This window comes from Lissotriton helveticus, chromosome 4_1 (assembly GCF_964261635.1).
Source record: "Lissotriton helveticus chromosome 4_1, aLisHel1.1, whole genome shotgun sequence".
NCBI lineage: Eukaryota > Metazoa > Chordata > Amphibia > Caudata > Salamandridae > Lissotriton > Lissotriton helveticus.
In genome coordinates this window covers 1761855266-1761878974 of record NC_136063.1, presented here as the reverse complement: position 1 = coordinate 1761878974, position 23709 = coordinate 1761855266, and positions in this window count along the sequence as shown.

The following is a 23709-nucleotide window of genomic DNA, read 5'->3' as shown; positions in this document are numbered from 1 at the left end:
ATGTCCTGATGTTATTGAAGGACCATCATGATATATAATTGCTACAGTTACAAAAGTCCTTCCTGATATTGACAACTGTGAAGCCACAACATTTTTAATTAAAGTTGTCAATTTTGTTCCATCAGGCCTACATCGTTGGAACATTAAAATGACATACTGGCCATATGTTCGTATAAATAATGTGGACATCATTTCAGATTTACATTGGCTACACTCCATGTTGTGATCAGCTGCTTTTACTAGCTTATTAAAGGAGACTGATTTACTGTCTGGCAAAGTTAAATATATAAATCTTTCTGAGTCTACACTAGTAGTACTTGATACCATACAGTTCTTGCAGTCATGCTGCCATTGATAAGAAAGCCCAAACAGCTGATCTACATCTACCCTTCAGCATGTAATACATCAAGCATGTACATTAAAAACTCCTGACAATCTTGCTGAATATTTTGAGAGAATTGTGTTTGGCCTGAACATCTGTCTAACAGATTTCGAATTTCAGACACACTTTCAATGTTTCTTCTATCAGTGCTACATTTCTCTAACACAGAATTTAACAAACTGCAAAATCTTTGATCAGAATTGACCACAATCTCTTCTTTTACATTTTCTAGAGAAAACAAAACATTAACCACTACATTAGCATAGCAGTTGACACCAGAACTGTTTTCAAATTGAAAACCAACAACATCTTTAACAGAATCCTTTTTGTTTCTGCTTGTAATTTTAGGTTCATTGACTTTTTGTCTTTTTGCTACAACCTCCCCAGTATTGGTCACATTTCTTCGTTTCCGGCCTACCACACGTTTCTGAAACAAAGGATACTGAGGCAAATGTGGCGCATACTCTCTTCTTAACCTATTGTATTCCATAACACATTCTAGATCTGCACAAATGTTTGTGACATCACACTCAATCAAGTACAATCCCGATAAAGTTCTAACTCATGACAATGCCACATATGCCATACCCTCCTTGAACACAGAACTGCCAATATTCACCAATGCACTGTCTACACTTAAACCTTGCGATTTATGGATTGTCACCGCATATGCCAAGCAAACAGGAAACTGCTTACGGCGAACATATAAGTCTTTTACAAGCAAAAATCTAGCAGAACAACGAGCAATTAGCTGTACTTCCTCAATGCCATCAAATTTAATTTTTAAAAATTCAATTCCATCTCTAATTCTGTATTTCACAAAATCAACAACATTACCCATTGATCCATTTACCAGACCTCTTTCAACATGTAAATTCCTTCTTAAAATTATACGGCAGTTCAAGCACACATTCAGAGTCTTTTCAAAACCTGCAGTTTTAGATATACTCTTCTCTAATGAATCCAATTTTGTTTTCAGATTCTCAGACAAAATAATTGTTGATCCCATATGCTCTACTCTGTCAATAGCTTCCAGTTTCACAATCTCTTGCTTTTCTAAATGCAACATTTTGTTGTTAAATTTGGCACATTCTGCAAGAGTTGGCATCAAACATATTCCAGATTTCTTCTCAGTAATTTTCTGAAAAATATTCTCAGGCACAACATCTTGTTCTGGATATAAATTTGACAGTAATCATGCATGTAAAGCTTCTTTCCCATGCTCGGTCACTTTTCCAATTCTAACATCTTGTAGAATAGTCTTGTAAACTTCATCCTTCGCCTGACGCATATTTTCATGCAGTTCAGCATAATTGAAGTTTAACCATATATTGACGTTGCCAATGCTGCCTAGGCACTTCCTGGTATCTCCATGCGTGAGCATTTTGAACACAGGTTGCCCTTTCACTGGTGTCAGCTGCAGAAGATCTCCGAAAACAATGATGTGTTTGCCACCAAATAACACATCATACTCTGTTTTGAGAACTTCTTGCATCCTCAAATGCACAAAGGCAAGCATGACATTGGAAACCATGCTTACTTCGTCAATGATAAGAAGTTTCATTTTTCTCAAGATTCTTGAAACTTCAAAACAAGCATCTCCAGATAGCTTGTGATATTGTAATTTGTTGTCATGCTCCACTGGCAGCATCAGTAAACGATGTAAAGTAATCCCTTTAATATTATGTGCTGCCAGTCCAGTTGGAGCAGTGACAACACAAGACAGCGATGACTCTGTCCTTTCCTGCAAATAGCATGAAATTGCTTTAATGAGGAAACTTTTTCCAGTTCCCGCTTCTCCACTCACGTACAGTCGGACAGGCTTCAACGATGTACATGAGCACTCTTTCTTATCATGACTTAATCCATGATCAATTTGCATGGTAACTTCGTCATATATTTTCCTCTGCTCAACGTTGAGTTGTCTTTCCAACTCTTCTAAGTTAACCGCATCTTCTTGAGCATGTGCCATGGCTCTTTCCACTTCATTCATAGCAGTGGCAGCTTCATTTTCGATAACAGGTCCTCCTAGTGGATCCTGACTCAATGAAGCAGAACTCTGACTGTCCTGAGAACTGTCTCTGGCAATCTCGGCTGCAATCGTTGCTTCCTGCTCAATTTCCGCATTCAACATTTCTACATATTTGGGAAAAGCAGGACATTCTATGGTCTCCTTGGCAGCATTGAAAGAGTCTTCGTAACAGAGGAAATCTCCAAGCAGTTCCTCTTCTGCACGCCAAGGCTTGAAAAGTTGTAAAAGTGCTAAATAGAAAAACTCCTTTTTTTCAGGAGATTCGCCACTCAATTTTCGATGGTTTACCAAGTGGCATTTTCTTTGCTTGACCAGACATCCCTCACTTCCTATTACAGCATACACTCCTTTCTCAGTATCTTCTTTGATGTTCCTCTTGAATATGTAATTTTGAAGAACCTCATACAGACAAACATTCTCGAGGTGAATGCTTCGATTTGGATAATATGTATCCAACATGTTGGTCTTCAAAATGTCGGTACTGTTTGGCTCCTTTTCCGCCAAATACTCAATTTCCCGCACAGGTTTGAGAACTCGATTACGCGTTGCAGCAAGACCAAGACTCGCCCAAACGATACTCCTGGACTTGGCATAGAGACTTGCTGAAGACAACCGGTCAGAACATTCGTACCCTCCGATTTCTCGATGCGACAACATCTTCAGACTGAAACTGTACAACTTCTTGCTGAGGCTCTTTTCATGGGAAATGTCCTCCCACATATCCTTCAATTCTGTCTTCTCTTTTTTGGTGATGTAAGACGTCACATACCGAGCCACAGCCATACAGTTATCAGCCACAAACTGTATATCCATGTTAGCATTCCACATGGACAAAATCACCGGGTTGTAGTCGTTGATGTACTTGGACTCTTCGTTCCTCTTCAAATTGTAAGTGTTTTTAGGTGATTTCTTCATGACATTGTGTCGCAGCGAAGACATCAAACTGTTTACTCTTCCTTTATAAATCACCGGTCGTGGAAAGCCGAAACGACATTTAGTGTAGAACTTGTCCTTGTTTCGGAATTTACGACGGCAGTACTTTCCACATCGATGGCTTTGGAAACGCAGAACTTTTTCTCTTAGGCTTTTCTTCTCCTTTGCGTTTGGAACAGCACACGTAGAATACTGTTGGATGAAACTCATCACTGAGTCTTCTGGATCCGTTCCAAATTTAGGTGCATCCTTGATCCACAGCAACATATGTATATGAGGAGCACCTCTTGCTTGGTACTCCTTTCTCCAGAAGAAATCCAACACCTCTCCAATAGGTGGATTCTTCTTATTCATGATGAAAGACATCATAGCTTCAAATCTATGATTGAAGTACCTACATACATTGACTGGATCCAAAGAGCACAGTTCTCCGGGTGTCTTGAATTCGATGTTATCTACGTTAGCATTTGCCTCTCGTAGAAATTCAAGTAAGTCTTCCCAACCATACTCGGCACAGCTCAGAGTGAGGAACCATGTGGGAGTACCTAAGTTCCTCAGCATACATTTTAAATCACCATGACGACGGTACCAGTACTCATTAGTACCACGCTGACACGCCATGAGATTAATCAGGTGAGAATCCAAAATACTATCTTGGACATTGACTTTATCCATAAAGTCACTTGCCGAGATGTTTTGCATCTGTATACCACTTTTCAAGATGTGGTTCACTGCATATGACAGTCCAGACAGATCGCTTTCAAACAGGAGATGAAACAAATAAGGAATGCATTGTCGAAACCTAGCATCTCCTGCATACAATCGCAAAGTCCGGTATTCAGAAGCAGGAATTTGATGAGGTCGCTCATCATATCTTCCTCCCTGACCTGTTGGAAAAAGCTGTGGGAAACACCGAGCTTCCAAACTTTCCTCCCAAACACTAATGGGACTCCCTTTGGCTTGTTTCATTTGAAACAACTCAATAGCATTCCCCATGACTTCCTTGGAATGCAAAGGATGAACACTATAATGTTCATATATTTCTTCACTAGTAGAGGGTTCTACTTTCTCAATTTGACCAGCACACAAATCGCTATCCTCTTCCTCACTTACTTCCTCTTCTGCAACATATACATTCTTATAGTATTTATTATTTTTTTTCAAATACAATGTTGCCTTTTTAACTTTCCTAACATCTACTAAATCTTGCCATATTTTCTTATTCTTTGTCGGAACCCCATTAACTAAGATAACCAGAGGTTCCTCTTCCACTTTTTCTACTCCAATTGTGTTAATGTTTTTCTTCAAATCTAGAGGCAAATAAACAACTCTTCCCTTTAATCCTCTCTGTAAATCTGATGGAGGCAATTTCCCTGTCTTTGGCTCCATTCTTACAATAGCCTGAAAGGGATGGATACTTTGAATCAAAATAGATTCATAAGTATTTAAATCCTTCAATTCAGAAGGAATCTCAACCAATTCCAGGTTATTATGAACTGCTCTAGCAGGCATCTGGTTTTGATTTAATTTGCAAGAACAATAAGTACACACACGTTGATCCAATCCCAAATCAAAACAATTTTCTACCATCAAGTATGTTGCAAAATCCTTCCATTCACTATTATTTTCCCTTTCACTTTTTGCATATAAATCCACTAACTTAGTCTGATTCTTATAATAAGTGCGTCGACAACACACACAAGTGAAATTAGGCCTCTCACTTGATTTCACCTCAAACGTCGCAATTTCCCTCTGGAAATTATCTGTACTGGAAACCTGTACACTATCTTCCACATGACCCTCTTCTTCTTGCTCAATTTCAACATTCTCCTCTTTACTTCCAAAGTAACAAAACTCAATTTCTTCACATATATTCTTCACATCTATTTCAGAACCATGCAAAAGAGCAGCGCATAATTGTTTAAGCATAATTGCTGGACTCTTAGCATAATACAACAGTCTAACTAATTTCCTCACTTTGTTATGATGCACTGCTAGCATCCTGAAATGATGAAAAACACTCTGGCATACTCTCCTGGAAAGACAAGCCAGTGAATGTCTATGCAAACCTGTCACTTCTCTTACTCTGCAAGGATCTAATTCTTGCAACAACATCATTTTCTGCTTCAAACTTTTCTTATTAAATGACCGTACAAAATCACAAAGCAAATTGATGGAATCCTGTCGCACACTGCAAATACTACTACACTTCCAGGTGTACACAGGACCCTTAGCACGTCTTCCTAAAACCTCATTACCTAACACCTCTTCTGCCTCTGTTGTCACAAGTTTTTCTTTTTCAACTGGACAACCATCTTTCACTTCATAAGCACGACCACTGGTGTCAACTGCATGCACCAAATCATTATCCTGGAAATAACTCTCCTCATTAAAAAATGCCTCACAGCTTGAACTATGCATCCATTCTCCAGAAAAAACTTCACAAAAATTACTACGATTAACTATTCTCTTCCATCTACTATTTCTTTTGAAATCAAAAATTGCCTTGTTTAGCTTCCTAATTCTATTGATTATCAAAATAAATAACTTACGTTTAATTTCAAATGCCTGATCAATAACTTTCTCAACTTTTTTTTTTGTCTTATAAAAAAACAGTTTCTGTTGACCTTTCTTAATATTTTTTAACAAATTGCCAATTATCCTGTTCCGGAACATTCGTTTACGAATCTCCCTAAACTGTTGTTTCCTTCTACTATCATGCACAGAGTTATCTCTTGCTCTAGCAGTAACATTTTTCATTGGCCTTTCCTTTCCATTTGATTTCCTTCTCGTTTTATGGACTGAAACATTTTCTGTAGTAATATTTTTTTTACTACACATATTTCTTATAAATTCTTTTGTGCTCTTACCCGGTGCTTTCTTCGTGACTTGACAAATCTTTTTGTTAGAGGACTGCTGCGTATTTTTTTTCACCTGCTGTCTTTGACGTTTTGCAGCCTTTATCTGTCTTTCTATTGTAGGCATGGTGAAATCTTGAAATGATCTGCAGTTGAATCTGTGGAAAAATATAATAAAAAATGTTATTAACCATTATTACCAAACAGTAAATCAGTAACAGTGATCAAAAACTTAACACACTACTTGACATTTTAATTAGAAGATTTTTTAGTCGTTGGCAAATTTACAATACAGAAATACCAGAAAAGAAATGACATTTATATTTATGTTACCTATGCTATTTTATATGTGAATCTGATCTAATTTTATGAGCATATTTTAATATTTTATTGAAGACACTACACATAACCTGCTTTTGAAGGTGTCTTTATTTTTAAATTAAACGGTTTACCTTTTTACTTTTTATTAATTATAAATTTTAAAAATAAATGTTTATAGTTCCAAAGGCTCAAGCAGGTCAGCTTCCCATCCTATATCATATAATTCGGACAAATTTGCATCCTCATCACGCTCTTCTTCATCCTCAGGATTTAAATCATCCAAGGGATCAACATCCACTGATGTTTCAATTACAAGTTCAATGATGAGGTCAAAATCAACTGATTGCAGATTGTCGCTCATGTTGAGGTTGTCTTTATCTTTGAAGAAAGATAACAACAATGAGATGTTGCAGAGTAAGAGACAAATCTCACAGATTATAATAGTAAAATTGTTTAACAAGAGTAACATTTTGCAGCTATTATTTAGCCATGTCCAGCGATGCTGAGCAGGTGAAGCCTATGTCTAATCTTTCACTGAACAGGACTCATCTCTTCTTAACCTTGGATAAGCCTCACCGACTCTGTGTCCCCTGCACATACTTAAATGTAAAGGGGCAGATTTATGTTAAATGGCACATCCCCAGGCATGCACCAGTTAACGTGCACCACTGCTCTGCCACCCATGGTGTGCCGCATTTACAATCAGATAGGAGAAACCTGCGTCAAAACCCTGCGCCTGCTTGAAGCAGGCATAGGTCTTGACGCAACATTGTGGAGATGGTGCACCCCTGAGCCTTGCTGGAGCTGCATCGCACTTGCGATACAACTCCAGCAATGCGCCACCTTAACGGCACAGATGCGTCAAGCATCTGTGCCGTTTTTGCCCCATGCTGTGCCGCATTGTAAATGCAGCACACCATGGGTGGCGGAACAGCGGCGCAAGATGACTGGCACATCCCTGGTGATGCGCCAGTCATCATAAATCTATCCCTAAGCTTCTTATCTTGTTAGAGATGAACTGCCATATGTATCATCAAAATATTTTGCATTTCCTAAATAGCGAATTTTAAGGAATAAATAGCGATTCTTTACCATTCCTAATTTGCGATGAGCAAATTGCTAATTGCAAGTTACCCATTCATTTCCATGGGCTAGGAGGCTCATAGGAATGAAGGTTTAATTTGCGATTAGCAATTTGCTCATCACAAATTAGGAATTTTTCCAAGGGTGCAGGGGTGTCTCAAGAACACCCTGCTGCACCCCTGAAAAAGAAATTTGGGGGCATATGGCACACATACATGCCCTAAGGGCATGTGTTGGCGTCATATGGGACCTTTTGTTTTTTTAAAAAAAAGCTTTTTGAAAAGAATTCACAAATTACCACCAATTTACCACAATAGTTTCCAAATCCTTAATGTCATTTTTTACATATTTTTTGTTTGATACATTGCATTTAAGTAGTCACAAAATTTGCAAATCCTTCAGTGCAATTGCAAAATAAGGAATAGCAAATTTTGCTACTCCTTATTTTGCATCAAACTTGTTTGATACATACCATTTGTCTAATTAACATTCGCAAAGGCCAAAATTAGTAGAATTTTGATCTTTGCGAATGCTAATTAGCTTGATACATATGGCCCCAAGTGAGGCCTGTCTTACGACATGGTGCATCTTTTGCATCACTGCTGCATCGGTTTCATGTGGTACGTTTTTTTTACACCATGACATATCTGCCTAAATGCATCAATTTGTAATGTTGTCGCCTCATAGCAAATCTTTTGCACCACCGCTGCATCATAAAAGTGACGCACAGTGGCACAAAAGAGGCATACACCTATCATAAATCTGTCCCTAGCATTTTAAATGATTAATCCAGGATGACGATAAAGTGTGGCCTATCCAGAGGTTTGTTTAAGGTGAGGCCTACTCAGGATTGCAGATTAAAGTTACGCTTGATGAAGAATACAGAGGAGATAATACATGTAAAGGCCTACCAATGAAGTAAGTAATGTGCACTTTATTGCGCCAGTCATCATAAATGTATCCCTAAGCTTCTTATCTTGTTACAGATGAACCACCATATGTACCATCAAACTATTTTGCATTTCCTAAATAGCAAATTTTAAGGAATAAATAGCAATTCTTTACTATTCCTAATTTGCAATGAGCAAATTGCTAATTGCAAATTACCCATTCATTTCCATGGGCTAGGAGGCTCATAGGAATGAAGGTTGCAATTTGCGATTAGCAATTAGCTCATCACAAAATAGGAATTTTTTCAAGCGTGCAGGGGTATCTCAAGAACACCCCGCTGCACCCCTGAAAAATAAATTTGGGGGCATATGGCACACCTACATGCCCTAAGGGCATGTATGGGCGTCATATGGGACCTTTTGTTTTTTTGGAAAAAAATGCTTTTTGAAAAGAATTCGCAATTTACCACAAACTAGAAGTTGGTGGTAGTTTCCAAATCCTTAATATCATTTTTTACATATTTTTTGTTTGATACATTGCATTTAAGGAATCGCAAATTTTGAATTAAGGACATTTTAAGTCATTTCCACATGTGCAGTGTTTTCAAATTATGATTTGAAAATCGTTTTTGGGGAAAAGTAATGGTTTGCAAATTTATGACAAGGACATAATGGTGTATGCTTCTCTATAAGGCATTTCAGTGTCTCTGATGTCATTTTTCCCATATTACATTATAAGACCTTTCCCCATGGAGCACATTCCTTGTAAATATGCTCCCACCTGTGCATGGCGAATTTAGATTTTGACTGTTTGAGTCACATAGCCATGTTAAAAGTGACCCAAAAAAATTGCAAACGTTTTAAAAAAACACATTCATGTGTCTTAAGGACATTTTAAGTCATTTCCCCATGGACAATGTTTTCTAAGTGGCGCAAAAGAGGCATACACCTATCATAAATCTGTCCCTAGCATTTTAAATGATTAATTCAGGATAACAATAAGATGTGGCCTATCCAGAGGTTTGTTTAAAGTGAGGCCTACTCAGGATTGCAGATTAAAGTTACGCTTGATGAAGAATACAGAGGAGATAATACATGTAAAGCTCTACCAATGAAGTAAGTGATTTCTACTTCATTGCGCCAGTCATCATAAATGTATCCCTAAGCTTCTTATCTTGTTAGACATCAACCGCCATATGTATCATATAACTATTTTGCATTTCCAAAAAAGCGAATTTTAAGGAATAAATAGCGATTCTTTACCATTCCAAATTTGCGATGAGAAAATTGCTAATTGCAAATTACCCATTCATTTCCATGGGCTAGGAGGCTCATATAAATGAAGGTGCAATTTGCGATTAACAATTTGCTCATCACAAATTAGGAATTTTTCCAAAGCTGCAGGGGTGTCTCAATAACACCCTGCTGCACCCCTGAAAAAGAAATTTGGGGGCATATGGCGCACATAAATTTTAACAACATTCCTTTACCTCAAAAACGATTTTCAAATCATAATTTCAAAACACTACACATGGGAAAATTACTTAAAATGTCCTTAAGACACATAAAAGCGTTTTTTGATTGCCTTTCCTGCATGGTTGGGTCACTTTTAACATGGCTATGTAACACAAACATTCAAAATCTAAATTTTCCATGCACATGTGGGAGCATATTTACAAGCAATTTGCGCCACAGAGAAAGGTCTTACACTAAAATGAGAAAAATAACATCAGGGACAGTCAATTGCCTTATAAAGAAGCATACACCATTATGTCCTTGTCATGAATTTAAAAACAATTCCTTTTCCCCAAAAACGATTTTCAAATCATAATTTCAAAACACTGCACATGGGAAAATGACTTAAAATGTCATTAAGACACATGAAAGCGTTTTTTGATTGCCTTTCCAGCATGGTTGGGTCACTTTTAACATGGCTATGTAACACAAACATTTAAAATCTAAATTTCCCATGCACAGGTCGGAGCATATTTACAAGCAACTTGCGCCACAGAGAAAGGTCTTACATTAAAATGGGAAAAATAACATCAGGGACAGTCAATTGCCGTATAAAGAAGCATACACCATTATGTCCTTGTCATAAATTTAAATCAATTCCTTTTCCCCAAAAACGATTTTCAAATCATAATTTCAAAACACTGCACATGGCAAAATTACTTAAAATGTCCTTAAGACACATAAAAGCATTTTTTCATTGCCTTTCCTGCATGTTTGTATCACTTTTAACATGGCTATGTAACACAAACATTCAAAATCAAAATTTTCCATGCACATGTGGGAGCATATTTACAAGCAATTTGCGCCACATAATTCATAATTTTCTCCTTAAAGCACACTATTCTCTATCTAAATTAAAGAAATATTTTCTCACCTTAGCAAATACTTTGAGTTTGAAAACAGTCTCAGAAACACACCAATTTGTCTTCAGCAGAGCAAAAGGTATGCACTCCAGAGTCTGCAGCTATCAAAAGCACAGAAATGCTGTAATTCTTCACACATATTTCTCATGTCACCCAATCAAAACTCTTCCCTCACTTTTTTTCAAATGAAAACCCTTCCCCCCTCTGCCCTTTCTGTCTTTTCTGCATGGCAACCACCTCTTGGAAGACTTCTGGTGTTTGCAAGTTCACACAACTTTGTTGCAATTGAACTCTGAACTCTCAGTGCACCTGCATATCCAGTGCATTCTTTCATTTAATGATTTTTTATTGACCACTCAAAATACATCTTTCAAAAAACTCATCCGTGCACCCTAACTTTCTGTTTTCAGCAATCAAAATCCACCAATCACTGTTACTGCTTCATGAACACAGAAACTCCACAGTTTTTTTCATTTTAAACTCTCATTTTTTCAACTGCCATTTCATTGCCACACTTCATCTGACTGCAGGAGAACCTTCTCTCACCATGTTTTCTGTCTGGATTGTTGGACATAGTTATATTCACTGGGCTCAAAGGTACGTTGAAAACAGGAAATTACCTAACCTCAATTTACAAGATGTGGAAATTAAGTGGTTTGGCCACAGAGGATTAAAATGTCACCAATTGATACCATTGGTGAAAACCTTTATGCATTTGCCCAAACCTGACCTATTAATTGTGCACTGTGGAGGTAATGACTTGGGCACTTTGACTGGTGTAGGTCTGGAAATGCTTTTAAAGGACACCTTTGAGCAATTAATGGCACTTTTTCCTCAGACTGCCTTGGTATATTCAAATATATGCCAAAGACAGAAATGGAGGTGGTCAAACCAATTTTGTCCACAAATTGAGAAGTCGAGGAAGCATGTAAACAAATCTGTTTCAGCTTACATGAGAGACCATGGAATGGGCTCCCTGTACAACAATAACTTGCGTTACTACATGCAAGATATCTACAGAGGAGATGGAGTTCACTTCTCAGATGAGGGCAACAGAATTTTCACTCTGAATTTAAGAATGTGCATTGGTACCTACTTATAAGTACCTAAATGTACCATAAACCCAAAAGCTCTTCTCAGAGCTACCCTACATCTGATCACTCACAATTATTATTGTACTCTAACATTTTTCACTAATTTTCAACAAAGTACGCTCCCTGGGGCGCTACCCGGTACGCGAACCGGGAGCTAACCTCGCGAAATTTTTAAAAAAAATGTTTTTTTTTCGCACATATGGGCCTCCTCAGCCACCCTCACAAAACCTAGGGGGTCAAGATAAGTCTACCGTGCACCCTTCTACCCATTCTGAACATTATTTGCCCTCCATCTTGTATCTTAATTCGACCGAAACACAAAATGGTGGACTCCCGGAACGCTTAAGGTCCGCGAACCGAGGCGCTCAACGGTTCGCGTACCGGGTAGCTCCCTTGGAAGCGCACCATCAAAAAAGGTGGGAAAGTAGTTCACAGAAAAGCCACTGGAGACAATTTCACCAAATATAGAGTAGCTCATACTACATACCAATCCCTACCATTTTCACAAATTTGATTGGAATTCCATTTAGTCATTTAGCCTGTAGACCTCTCTAAATACCCTGAGGTAAATTACTTCACAAAACACATCTGAAGTGTTGGAATTGACAACCAATGAAAATGTTACTTTCATTTTCTACTTTTTTTACCTGACATTTGATTGGTTATGTACCTGAATATATATAAAGGAAGCGAGAGAAACACAGCCATTTTGACTACTACTTCCTGAACTACATTGCAAGATCATTTTCACTCACAACTTAAACTTGTTTTTAGAAGGTGAGATATTATTTTATAAATTTGAAAACATTTTCAGATAGTTATATACTATCCCTCTGTAAGAGTTAGACATTGAGAAAGGCTTCTTTATTATAATTATGGATTGATTTAGGTTTCTGTGGTATAATTATGAATTTACTTAGGCTTCTTCACAGGCACTTTTTAATAGTACTACTTCACACCTGAAACCATACAGTGCCCATAGATTACTTCTCTGTTATAAACTCACAAGTACCTGTCTGAACTTAAACCCAACAGTGCCCTATCTCTACTGATATATTTATTTTTTATGCAAATTACAGCAAGAAAATGGAAGGTGAGCAGAATGTTTCCTTTGAAATTGTTCTGGAGAACAACACAGAAAAAGATATTGAGGACAATGATGACTCAGATTTCATGGATGAATCACGGGACCATGAATTAGTTCAATGTGTAGAATCTGTGGATCATTTACTTCATTATGATGACGGTCAAATGTGGGAACTTATGTTCACTCAACAAGAGGACATATCGGACAGTCAAATGCTAGACGTTCTATTAAATTTTGAAAAACAATCCGAAAAATAAAATTGTATGTAATATTAAAAAATTGTTTGAGTATTTAATCATTTTTATATGTAATTAATAAACTAGTTAAATGTTAGAAATGTTATTACATTTTCAACCACAATCACAATAATAAATAATTGCTTAAAAAACTAAAAAAAATAAAAAATAATCAACAAAACCAACAATCAATTAACATACTGCATTTGAAAAGTCTCTCATTCATTTTTCATTGCAGTACGCTGCCCAGAACGCTTCCCGGTTCGCGGACCGGGAGCTACCCACGAAAAAAAACAAAAAAAATATTTTATTTTTTTTGCCCCGCGGGGCCCTTTTAAAGCCTCCACATTAAACCTAGGGGGTCAGGGAGGATCTACTATGCCCCCTTATGGTTATTTCCCCCTTTGTTTTGGCCTCCTCTTGTCTCTCAATCCTACCGAGAGACAAGATGGCGGCCGCTCCGGACTGTTTAGAATGTTGACAGACACCGGAGAGCCAATCAGCTTCGCTACGCGAAGTTCTGGTACGCGCCCCGGTCCGCGAACCGGGGAGCTGCCCGGTCCGCTGTTACAGATATATATCTTTTTTTAAACGTTAAATTCTCAAAATCCACTGGAGCACATATATTGAGACCTACAAAAGGCACATCGGGCTACCAGTCCCTACAATTTTGCCAAGTTTCGTGCAAATCCATTCAGCCGTTCGGGCTAAAAGTGAGGCCAACCGCCCTATGGAAAACTCAATGTTAAAAACACGTTTTGGGACCCCCCTTTTTTCTCGGCCCCCCCTGGACGAACCCCCCCCAAATTTTCAGGGGCTGCTCAGAAACAAAATGTTCCATTTTCCAGAAAATTTCAGCCAATTCCGTCCACAAACGCCAAAGTTATTAGACATAGAATTTTCAAAAATCCCATAGGGAAAAAATCCTAACTATATATACCTACTGGCGACCGCCAGTAGGTAATATATATATATATATCTACCTTTGAGCCCAGTAGATGTAACTATGTCCAACAATCCAGACAGAAAACATGGTGAGAGGAGGTTCTGCTGCAGTCAGATGAAGTGTGGCAATGAAATGGGAGTTGAAAAAATAAGAGTTTAAAATGAAAAAAAACTGTGGAGTTTCTGTGTTAAGGAAGCAGTAGCAGTGATTGGTGGATTTTGATTGCTGAAAACAGAAAGTTAGGGTGCATGGATGTGTTGTTTGAAAGGTGTAATTTGAATGGTGAAGAAAAAATCATTTAATGAAAGATTGCACTGGATACGCAGGTGCACTGAGAGTTCAGAGTTCAATTGAAACATTGTTGTGTGAACTTGCAAACATGAGAGGTCTTTCAGGAGGTGGTTGCTATGCAAAAAAGGCAGAAAGGCCAGAGGGGGCAAGGGTGTTGATTTGAAAAAAGTGAGGGAAGAGTTTTGATTGGGTGACATGAGAGATATGTGTGATGAGTTACAGCATTTCTGTGCTTTTCAAAGCTGCAGACTCTGGAGTGCATACCTTTTGCTCTGCTAAAGACAATTTGGTGTGTTTCTGAGACTGTTTTGAAACTCATAAAGTATTTGCTAAGGTGAGAAAAGATTCATTTAATTTAGGTAGAGAATAGTATGGTTTAGGGAGAAAATTATGAAGAAAGTTGTGTATTTAAAATGTTGCTTTGTGTCAAGTGTTTTACAAATAGATTTTGTTTCTTTGTGTTATATAGCCATGTTAAAAGTGATGCAAAAAAAGTGCAAGGGTCTTACAAAAATGCTTTCATGTGTCTTAGGGTATTTTAACTCACTTCCCCATGAATGTATGAATATAATTGTTTTACAAGATGTGTTTTAAAAACATTTTTATAAATCAATTAGGTATGTACTGCTAGAGTTTCATAGGTTGCTTGGGGCATATTTTCAAGGCTTTTGACTTCCTTTGATGTAATTTTTCCCATTTTAATTTAAGACCTTTCCCTGTGGTGCAAGGTCCTTGTAAATATGCCCCCATCTGTGCTTGGCAAATTTAGATTTTAATTCATAGCCATGTTAAAAGTGACCCCAAAATGTTGCAAGGGCCTTAAAAAACGCTTTCATGTGTCTTAGGCCATTTTAAGTCATTTCCCCTTGAATGTAGGTATCTAATTGATTTAGTTGATGTGTTTAAAAACGATTTTTGAAATCAATTAGGTTTCTTGATATGTACTGCTAGAGCTTCATAGGTTGCTTGGGGCATATTTATAAGGCCTTTGTGTCTCTCTGATGTTATTTTTCCCATTTTAATTTAAGACCTTTCCCTGTGGTGCAAGGTCCTTGTAAATACGCCCCCATGTGTGCATGGCAAATTTAGATCTTGATTACTTGACTTACATAGCCATGTTAAAAGTGATCTAAAAATGGAGCAAGGGCTTAAAAAAAACGCTTTCATGTGTCTTAGGGTATTTTAAGTAACTTCCCCATGAATGTATGAATATAATTGCTTTACAAGTTGTGTTTAAAAACGTTTTTTGAAATCAATTAGGTTTCTTGATATGTAATGCTAGAGGTTCATAGGTTGCTTGGGGCATATTTATAAGGCCTTTGAGTCTCTCTGATGTTATTTTTCCCATTTTAATTTAAGACCTTTCCCTGTGGTGCAAGGTCCTTGTAAATACGCCCCCATGTGTGCTTGGCAAATTTAGATTTTGATTATTTGACTTACATAGCCATGTTCCATACAGTTCTAACCTTCTGCGTAGTCTTTGATATGCTAGACCCCATCTGCACTGTGAGATACCTAAGCAAAGGAAACATAGGTGATGTGATTGTGAAATGAGGAAAAGAAACTCCACATTTTTCAATTACATCACCTGTGTTTCCTAAGTTTACGAATGACATTGTGCAGATGAGGTTTAGGTCTGTCCACGGACACAGAAGAGGTCTGGCCTTTGTTCAAGAGTGAAGTGGACATGACTTACTTCATTGGTAGGCCTTCACATGTATTATCTCCTCTGTAGTCTTCAACAAGCGTAAATTTCATCTGCAACCCTGAGTAGGCCTCACCTCAAACAAACCTCTGGATAGGGCACACCTTATCGTCATCCTGAATCAATCATTTAAAATATTAGGGACAGATTTATGATAGGTGTATGCCTCTTTTGCGTCACTGTGCGTCACTTTTGTGACGCAGCGACGGTGCAAAAGATTTGCTATGTGGTGACATATTTACAACTTGATGCATCTAGGCAGATGTGTCATGCTGTAAAGTCCCGTGCCACATGAAACTGATGCAGCAGTGATGCAAAAGATGCACCATGTTGCAAGACAGGCCTCATTTCATCTCCAACAAGATAAGAAGCTGAATCTTCTCTAAATGTCAAAATTGTTGTATTCACTGCTCAACTTATGTGTACTCTTTGATATGCTAGAGTCCATCTGCACTATGAGATACCTAAGCAAAGGAAACACAGGTGATGTGATTGTGAAATGAGGAAAAGAAACTCCACATTTTTCAATTACATCACCTGTGTTTCCTAAGTTTATGAATGACATTGTGCAGATGAGGTTTAGGTCTGTGCACGGACACAGAAGAGGTCTGGCCTTTGTTCAAGAGTGAAGTGGACATGACTTACTTCATTGGTAGGTCTTCACATGTATTATATCCTCTATACTCTTCAACAAGCGTAAATTTCATCTGCAACCCTGAGTAGGCCTTACCTTAAACAAACCTCTGGATAGGCCACACCTTAATGTCATCCTGAATCAATCATTTAACATGTTAGGGACAGATTTATGATAGGTGTATGACTCTTTTGCGTCACTGTGCGTCACTTTTGTGACGCAGCGGCGGTGCAAAAGATTTGCTATGTGGCGACATATTTAAAAATTGATGCATCTAGGCAGATGTGTCATGTTGTAAAGTCCCGTGCCACATGAAACCGATGCAGCAGTGATGGAAAAGATGCACCATGTTGCAAGACAGGCCTCATTTAATCTCCAACAAGATAAGAAGCTGAATCTTATGTAAATGTCAAAATTGTTGTATACACTGCTCAGCTTATGTGTACTCTTTCATATGCTAGAGTCCATCTGCAGTATGAGATACTTAAGCAAAGGAAACACAGGTGATGTGATTGTGAAATGAGGAAAAGAAACTCCACATTTTTCAATTACATCACCTGTGTTTCCTAAGTTTACGAATGACATTGTGCAGATGAGGTTTAGGTCTGTCCACGGACACAGAAGAGGTCTGGCCTTTGTTCAAGAGTGAAGTGGACATGACTTACTTCATTGGTAGGCGTTTACATATATTATCTCCTCTGTACTCTTCAACAAGTGTAAATCTCATCTGCAACCCTGAGTAGGCCTCACCTCAAACAAACCTCTGGATAGGCCTCACCTTATCGTCATCCTGAATCAATCATTTAAAATGTTAGGGACAGATTTATGATAGGTGTCTGTCTCTTTTGCGTTGCTGTGCGTCACTTTTGTGACGTAGCGGCGGTGCAAAAGATTTGCTATGTGGTGACATATTTACAACTTGATGCATCTAGGCAGATGTGTCATGCTGTAAAGTCCCGTGCCACATGAAACCGATGCAGCAGTGATGCAAAAGTTGCACCATGTTGCAAGACAGGCCTCATTTCATCTCCAACAAGATAAGAAGCTGAATCTTCTGTAAATGTCAAATTTGTTGAATACACTGCTCAACTTATGTGTACTCTTTGATATGCTAGAGTCCATCTGCACTATGAGATACCTAAGCAAAGGAAACACAGGTGATGTGATTGTGAAATGAGGAAAAGAAACTCCACATTTTTCAATTACATCACCTGTGTTTCCTAAGTTTACGAATGACATTGTGCAGATGAAGTTTAGGTCTGTCCATGGACACAGAAAAGGTCTGGCCTTTGTTCAAGAGTGAAGTGGATATGACTTACTTCATTGGTAGGCCTTCACATGTATTATCTCCTCTGTACTCTTCAACAAGCGTAAATTTCATCTGCAACTCTGAATAGGCCTCACCTCAAACAAACCTCTGGATAGGCCACACTTTATCGTAATCTTGAATCAATCATTTAAAATGTTAGGGACAGATTTATGATAGGTGTATGTCTCTTTTGCGTCACTGTGCGTCACTTTTGTGACGCAGCGGCGGTGCAAAACATTTGCTATGTGGCGACATATTTACAACTTGATGCATCAAGGCAGATGTGTCATGCTGTAAAGTCCTGTGTCAAATGAAACCTGCGTCAGTTTTCATATAAGTGTTTTGTTGCAAGGTATGCATTAATTTGCATGAAAGCCCTGTAAAACTAACACAGTGAAATTTAGAAGATTTCACTGAGTCAGCTTTATAGCATTGTTGAATCAAATCCTTACGCCTGTTTGAAACAGGCATAAGAAGTGATGCACCATGCAATGTGAGGCTTCCTCCTGTGCATTGCAGTAGACATGTCGCGCTTATGACGTGATTCCTGCAATGTGCTGCTTTTGCGGCACAGATGCGTGACGCATCTGTGCTGTTTTTGCTCAATGGTGCTCCACATTGTAAATGCGGCACACTATGCGTGGCAGAGCAGCGGTGCACATTAACTGGTACATCCGTGGGGATGCGCCACTTAGCATTAATCTGCCCCTGTACATTTAAGTATGAGCAGGGGACACAGAGTCGGTGAGGCTTATCCAAGGTTAAGAAGAGATGAGTCCTGTTCACTGAAAACTTGGACATAGGCCTCACCTCCTCAGCATCGCTGGACATGGCTAAATAATAGCTGCAAAATGTTACTCTTGTTAAACAAATTTACTATTATAATCTCTGAGATTTGTCTCTTACTCTGCAACATCTCATTGTTGTTCTCTTTCTTTAAAGATAACGACAACATCAACATGAGTGACAATCAGCAATCAGTTGATCTCGACCTCATCATTGAACTTGTAATTGAAACGTCAGTGGAAGTAGATCCCTTGGTTGATTTAAATCCTGAGGATGATGAAGAATATGATGAGGATGCCGATTTGTCAGAATTGTATGACATAGGGTGGGAAGCTGACGTGCTTGAGCCTATGGAACTATAAACATTTATTTTTAAAATTTACAATAAATGAAAAGTAAAAATGTAAACTGTTTAATTTTAAATTAAACACACCTTCAAAAACAGGTTATGTGTAGTGTCTTCAATAAAATATTAAAATATGCTCATAAAATTAGATCAGATTCACATATAAAACAGGACAGGTCAAATGAAGAAGAATTCCATTTCTTTTCTGCTATTTCTGTATTCTAAATTTGCCAAAGCACTAAAAAATATTATATGTAAAAATGTTAAGTAGTGTGTTAAGTTTTTGATGACTGTTATTGATTTACTGTTTGGTAATAGTGGTTAATAACATTTTTTATTATATTTTACCACAGATTCAACTGCAGATCATTTCAAATTTTGAGAATGCCAACTAAGGAGAGAATGAGAAAGGCTACAAAACGTCAAAGACAGCAGGTCCATCATTTACAGCAGCAGTCCTCTACAATAAAAAATCGTCAAGTCACCAAGAAAGCACCGGGTAAGACCACAAAAACATTCATAAGAAACATTTCTAGAAAAAAAGTAGTACTACAGAAAATGTTTTTGTCCAGAAAAAGAGAAGCAATTTAAACGGAAAGGAAAGGCCAATCAAAAATGTTACTGCTAGAGCAAGAGATAACTCTGTGCATGATAGTAGAAGGAAACAACTGTTTAGGGACATTCATAAACGAATGTTCCGCAAACAGGATAATTGGCAATTTGTTAAAAAATATTAAGAAAGGTCAACAGAAAGTGGTTTTTTATAAGAGAAAAAAAAAGTTGAGAAAGTTATTGATCAGGCATTTGAAATTAAACAAAAGTTATTTATTTTGATAATCAATAGAATTAGGAAGCTAAACAAGGCAATTTATGATTTCAAAAGAAATAGTAGATGGAAGAGAATAGCTAATCGTAGTAATTTTTGTGAAGTTTTTTCCGGAGAATGGATGCATAGTTCAAGTTGTGAGGCATTTTTCAATGAGGAGAGTTATTTCCAGGATAATGATTTGGTGCATGCAGTTGACACCAGCGGTCGAGCTTATGAGGTGAAAGATGGTTGTCCAGTTGAAAAAGAAAAACTTGTGACAACAGAGGCAGAAGAGATGTTAGGTAATGAGGTTTTAGGAAGACGTCCTAAGGGACCTGTGTACACCTGGAAGTGTAGTAGTATTTGCAGTGTGCGACAGGATTCCATCAATTTGCTTTGTGATTTTGTACGGACATTTAATAAGAAAAGTTTGATGCAGAAAATGAAGTTGTTGCAAGAATTAGATCCTTGCAGAGTGAGAGAAGTGACAGGTTTGCATGGTCATTCACTGGCTTGTCTTTCCAGGAGAGTATGCCAGAGTGTTTTTCATCATTTCAGGATGCTAGCAGTGCATCATAATAAAGTGAGAAAATTAGTTAGAATGTTGTATTATGCTAAGAGTCCAGCAGTTATGCTTAAACAATTATGCGCTGCTCTTTTGCATGGTTCTGAAATAGATGTGAAGAATATGTGTGAAGAAATTGAGTTTTGTTACTTTGGAAGTAAAGAGGAGAATGTTGAAATTGACCCAAAAGAAGAGGGTAATGTGGAAGATAGTGTACAGGTTTCCAGTACAGATAATTTTCAGAAGGAAATTGCCACGTTTCAGGTGAAATCAAGTGAGAGGCCTAATTTCACTTGTGTGTGTTGTCGACGCACTTATTATAAGAATCAGACTAAGTTAGTGGATTTATATGCAAGAAGTGAAAGGGAAAATAATAGTGAATGGAAGGATTTCGCTACATACTTGATGGTAGAAAATTGTTTTGATTTGGGATCGGATCAACGTGTGTGTACTTATTGTTGTAACAAATTAAATCAAAACCGGATGCCTGCTAGAGCGGTTCATAATAATCTGGAATTGGTTGAGATTCCTTCTGAATTGAAGGATTTAAATACTTATGAATCTATTTTGATTCAAAGTATCCATCCCTTTCAGGCTATTGTAAGAATGGACTGGAGCCAAAGACAGGGAAATTGCCTCCATCAGATTTACAGAGAGGATTAAAGGGAAGAGTTGTTTATTTGCCTCTAGATTTGAAGAAAAACATTAACACAATTGGAGTAGAAAAAGTGGAAGAGGAACCTCTGGTTATCTTAGTTAATGGGGTTCCGACAAAGAATAAAAAACATATGGCAAGATTTAGTGGATGTTAGGAAAGTAAAAAAGGCAACATTGTATTTGAAAAAAAATAATAAGTACTATAAGAATGTATATGTTGCAGAAGAGGAAGTAAGTGAGGAAGAGGATAGCGATTTGTGTGCTGGTCAAATTGAGAAAGTAGAACCCTCTAAAAGTGAAGAAATATATGAACATTATAGTGTTCATCCTTTGCATTTCAAGGAAGTCATGGGGAATGCTATTGAGTTGTTTCAAATGAAACAAGCCAAAGGGAGTCCCATTAGTGTCTGGGAGGAAAGTTTGAAAGCTCAGTGTTTTCCACAGCTATTTCCAACAGGTCAAGGAGGAAGATATGATGAGCGACCTCATCAAATTCCTGCTTCTGAATACCGGACTTTACGATTGTATGCAGAAGATGCTAGGTTTCGACAATGCATTCCCTATTTGTTTCATCTCCTGTTTGAAAGCGATCTGTCTGGACTGTCATATGCAGTGAACCACATCTTGAAAAGTGGTATACAGATGCAAAACATCTCGGCAAGTGACTTTATGGATAAAGTCAATGTCCAAGACAGTATTTTGGATTGTCACCTGATTAATCTCATGGCGTGTCAGTGTGGTACTAATGAGTACTGGTACCGTCGTCATGGTGATTTAAAATGTATGCTGAGGAACTTAGGAACTCCCACATGGTTCCACACTCTGAGCTGTGCCGAGTATGGCTGGGAAGACTTACTTGAATTTCTACGAGAGGCAAATGGAAACATCGAAAACATCGAATTCAAGACACCCGGAGAACTGTGCTCTTTGGATCCAGTGAATGTATGCAGGTACTTCAATCATAGATTTGAAGCTATGATGTCTTTCATCATGAAGAAGAAGAATCCACCTCTTGGAGAGGTGTTGGATTTCTTCTGGAGAAAGGAGTACCAAGCAAGAGGTGCTCCTCATATACATATGCTGCTGTGGATCAAGGATGCACCTAAATTTGGAACAGATCCAGAAGACTTAGTGATGAGTTTCATAGAACAGTATTCTACATGTGCTGTTCCAAATGCAAAGGAGGACAAAAGCCTAAGAGAACAAGTTCTACGCTTCCAAAGCCATCGTTGCGGAAAGTACTGTCGTCGTAAATTCAGAAACAAGGACAAGTTCTACACCAAATGTCGTTTCGCCTTTCCACGACCGGTGATATCTAAAGGAAGAGTGAACAGTTTGATGTCTTCGCTGCGACATAATGTGACAAGGAAATCACCTAAAAACACATACAATTTGAAGAGGAACGAAGAGTCCAAGTACATCAACGACTACAACCCAGTGATTTTGTCCATGTGGAATGCTAACATGGATATACAGTTTGTGGCTGATAACTGTATGGCTGTGGCTCGGTATGTGACATCTTACATCACCAAAAAAGAAAAGACAGAACTGAAGGATATATGGGAGGACATTTCCCATGAAAAGAGCCTCAGTAAGAAGTTTTACAGTTTCAGTCTGAAGATGTTGTCGCATCGAGAAATCGGAGCTTACGAATGTTCTGACCGGTTGTCTTCAGCAAGTCTCTATGCCAAATCTAGGAGTATCGTTTGGGCGAGTCTTGGTCTTGCTGCAACGCGTAATCGAGTTCTGAAACCTGTGCGGGAAATTGAGTATTTGGCGGAAAAGGAGCCAAACAGTACCGACATTTTGAAGACCAACATGTTGGATACATATTATCCAAATCGAAGCAGTCACCTCGAGAATGTTTGTCTGTATGAGGTTCTACAAAATTACATATTCAAGAGGAACATCAAAGAAGATATTGATAAAGGAGTGTATGCTGTAATTGGAAGTGAGGGATGTCTGGTCAAGCAAAGAAAATGCCACTTGGTAAACCATCGAAAATTGAGTGGCGAATCTCCTGAAAAAAAGGAGTTTTTCTATTTAGCACTTTTGCAACTTTTCAAGCCTTGGCGTGCAGAAGAGGAACTGCTTGGAGATTTCCTCTGTTATGAAGACTCTTTCAAAGCCGCCAAGGAGACCATAGAATGTCCTGCTTTTCCCAAATATGTACAAATGTTGAATGCGGAAATCGAGCAGGAAGCAACGATTGCAGCCGAGATTGCCAGAGACAGTTCTCAGGACAGTCAGAGTTCTGTTTCATTGAGTCAGGATCCACTAGGAGGACCTGTTATCGAAAATGAAGCTGCCACTGCCATGATTGAAGTGGAAAGAGCCATGGCACATGCTCAGGAGGATGCGGTTAACT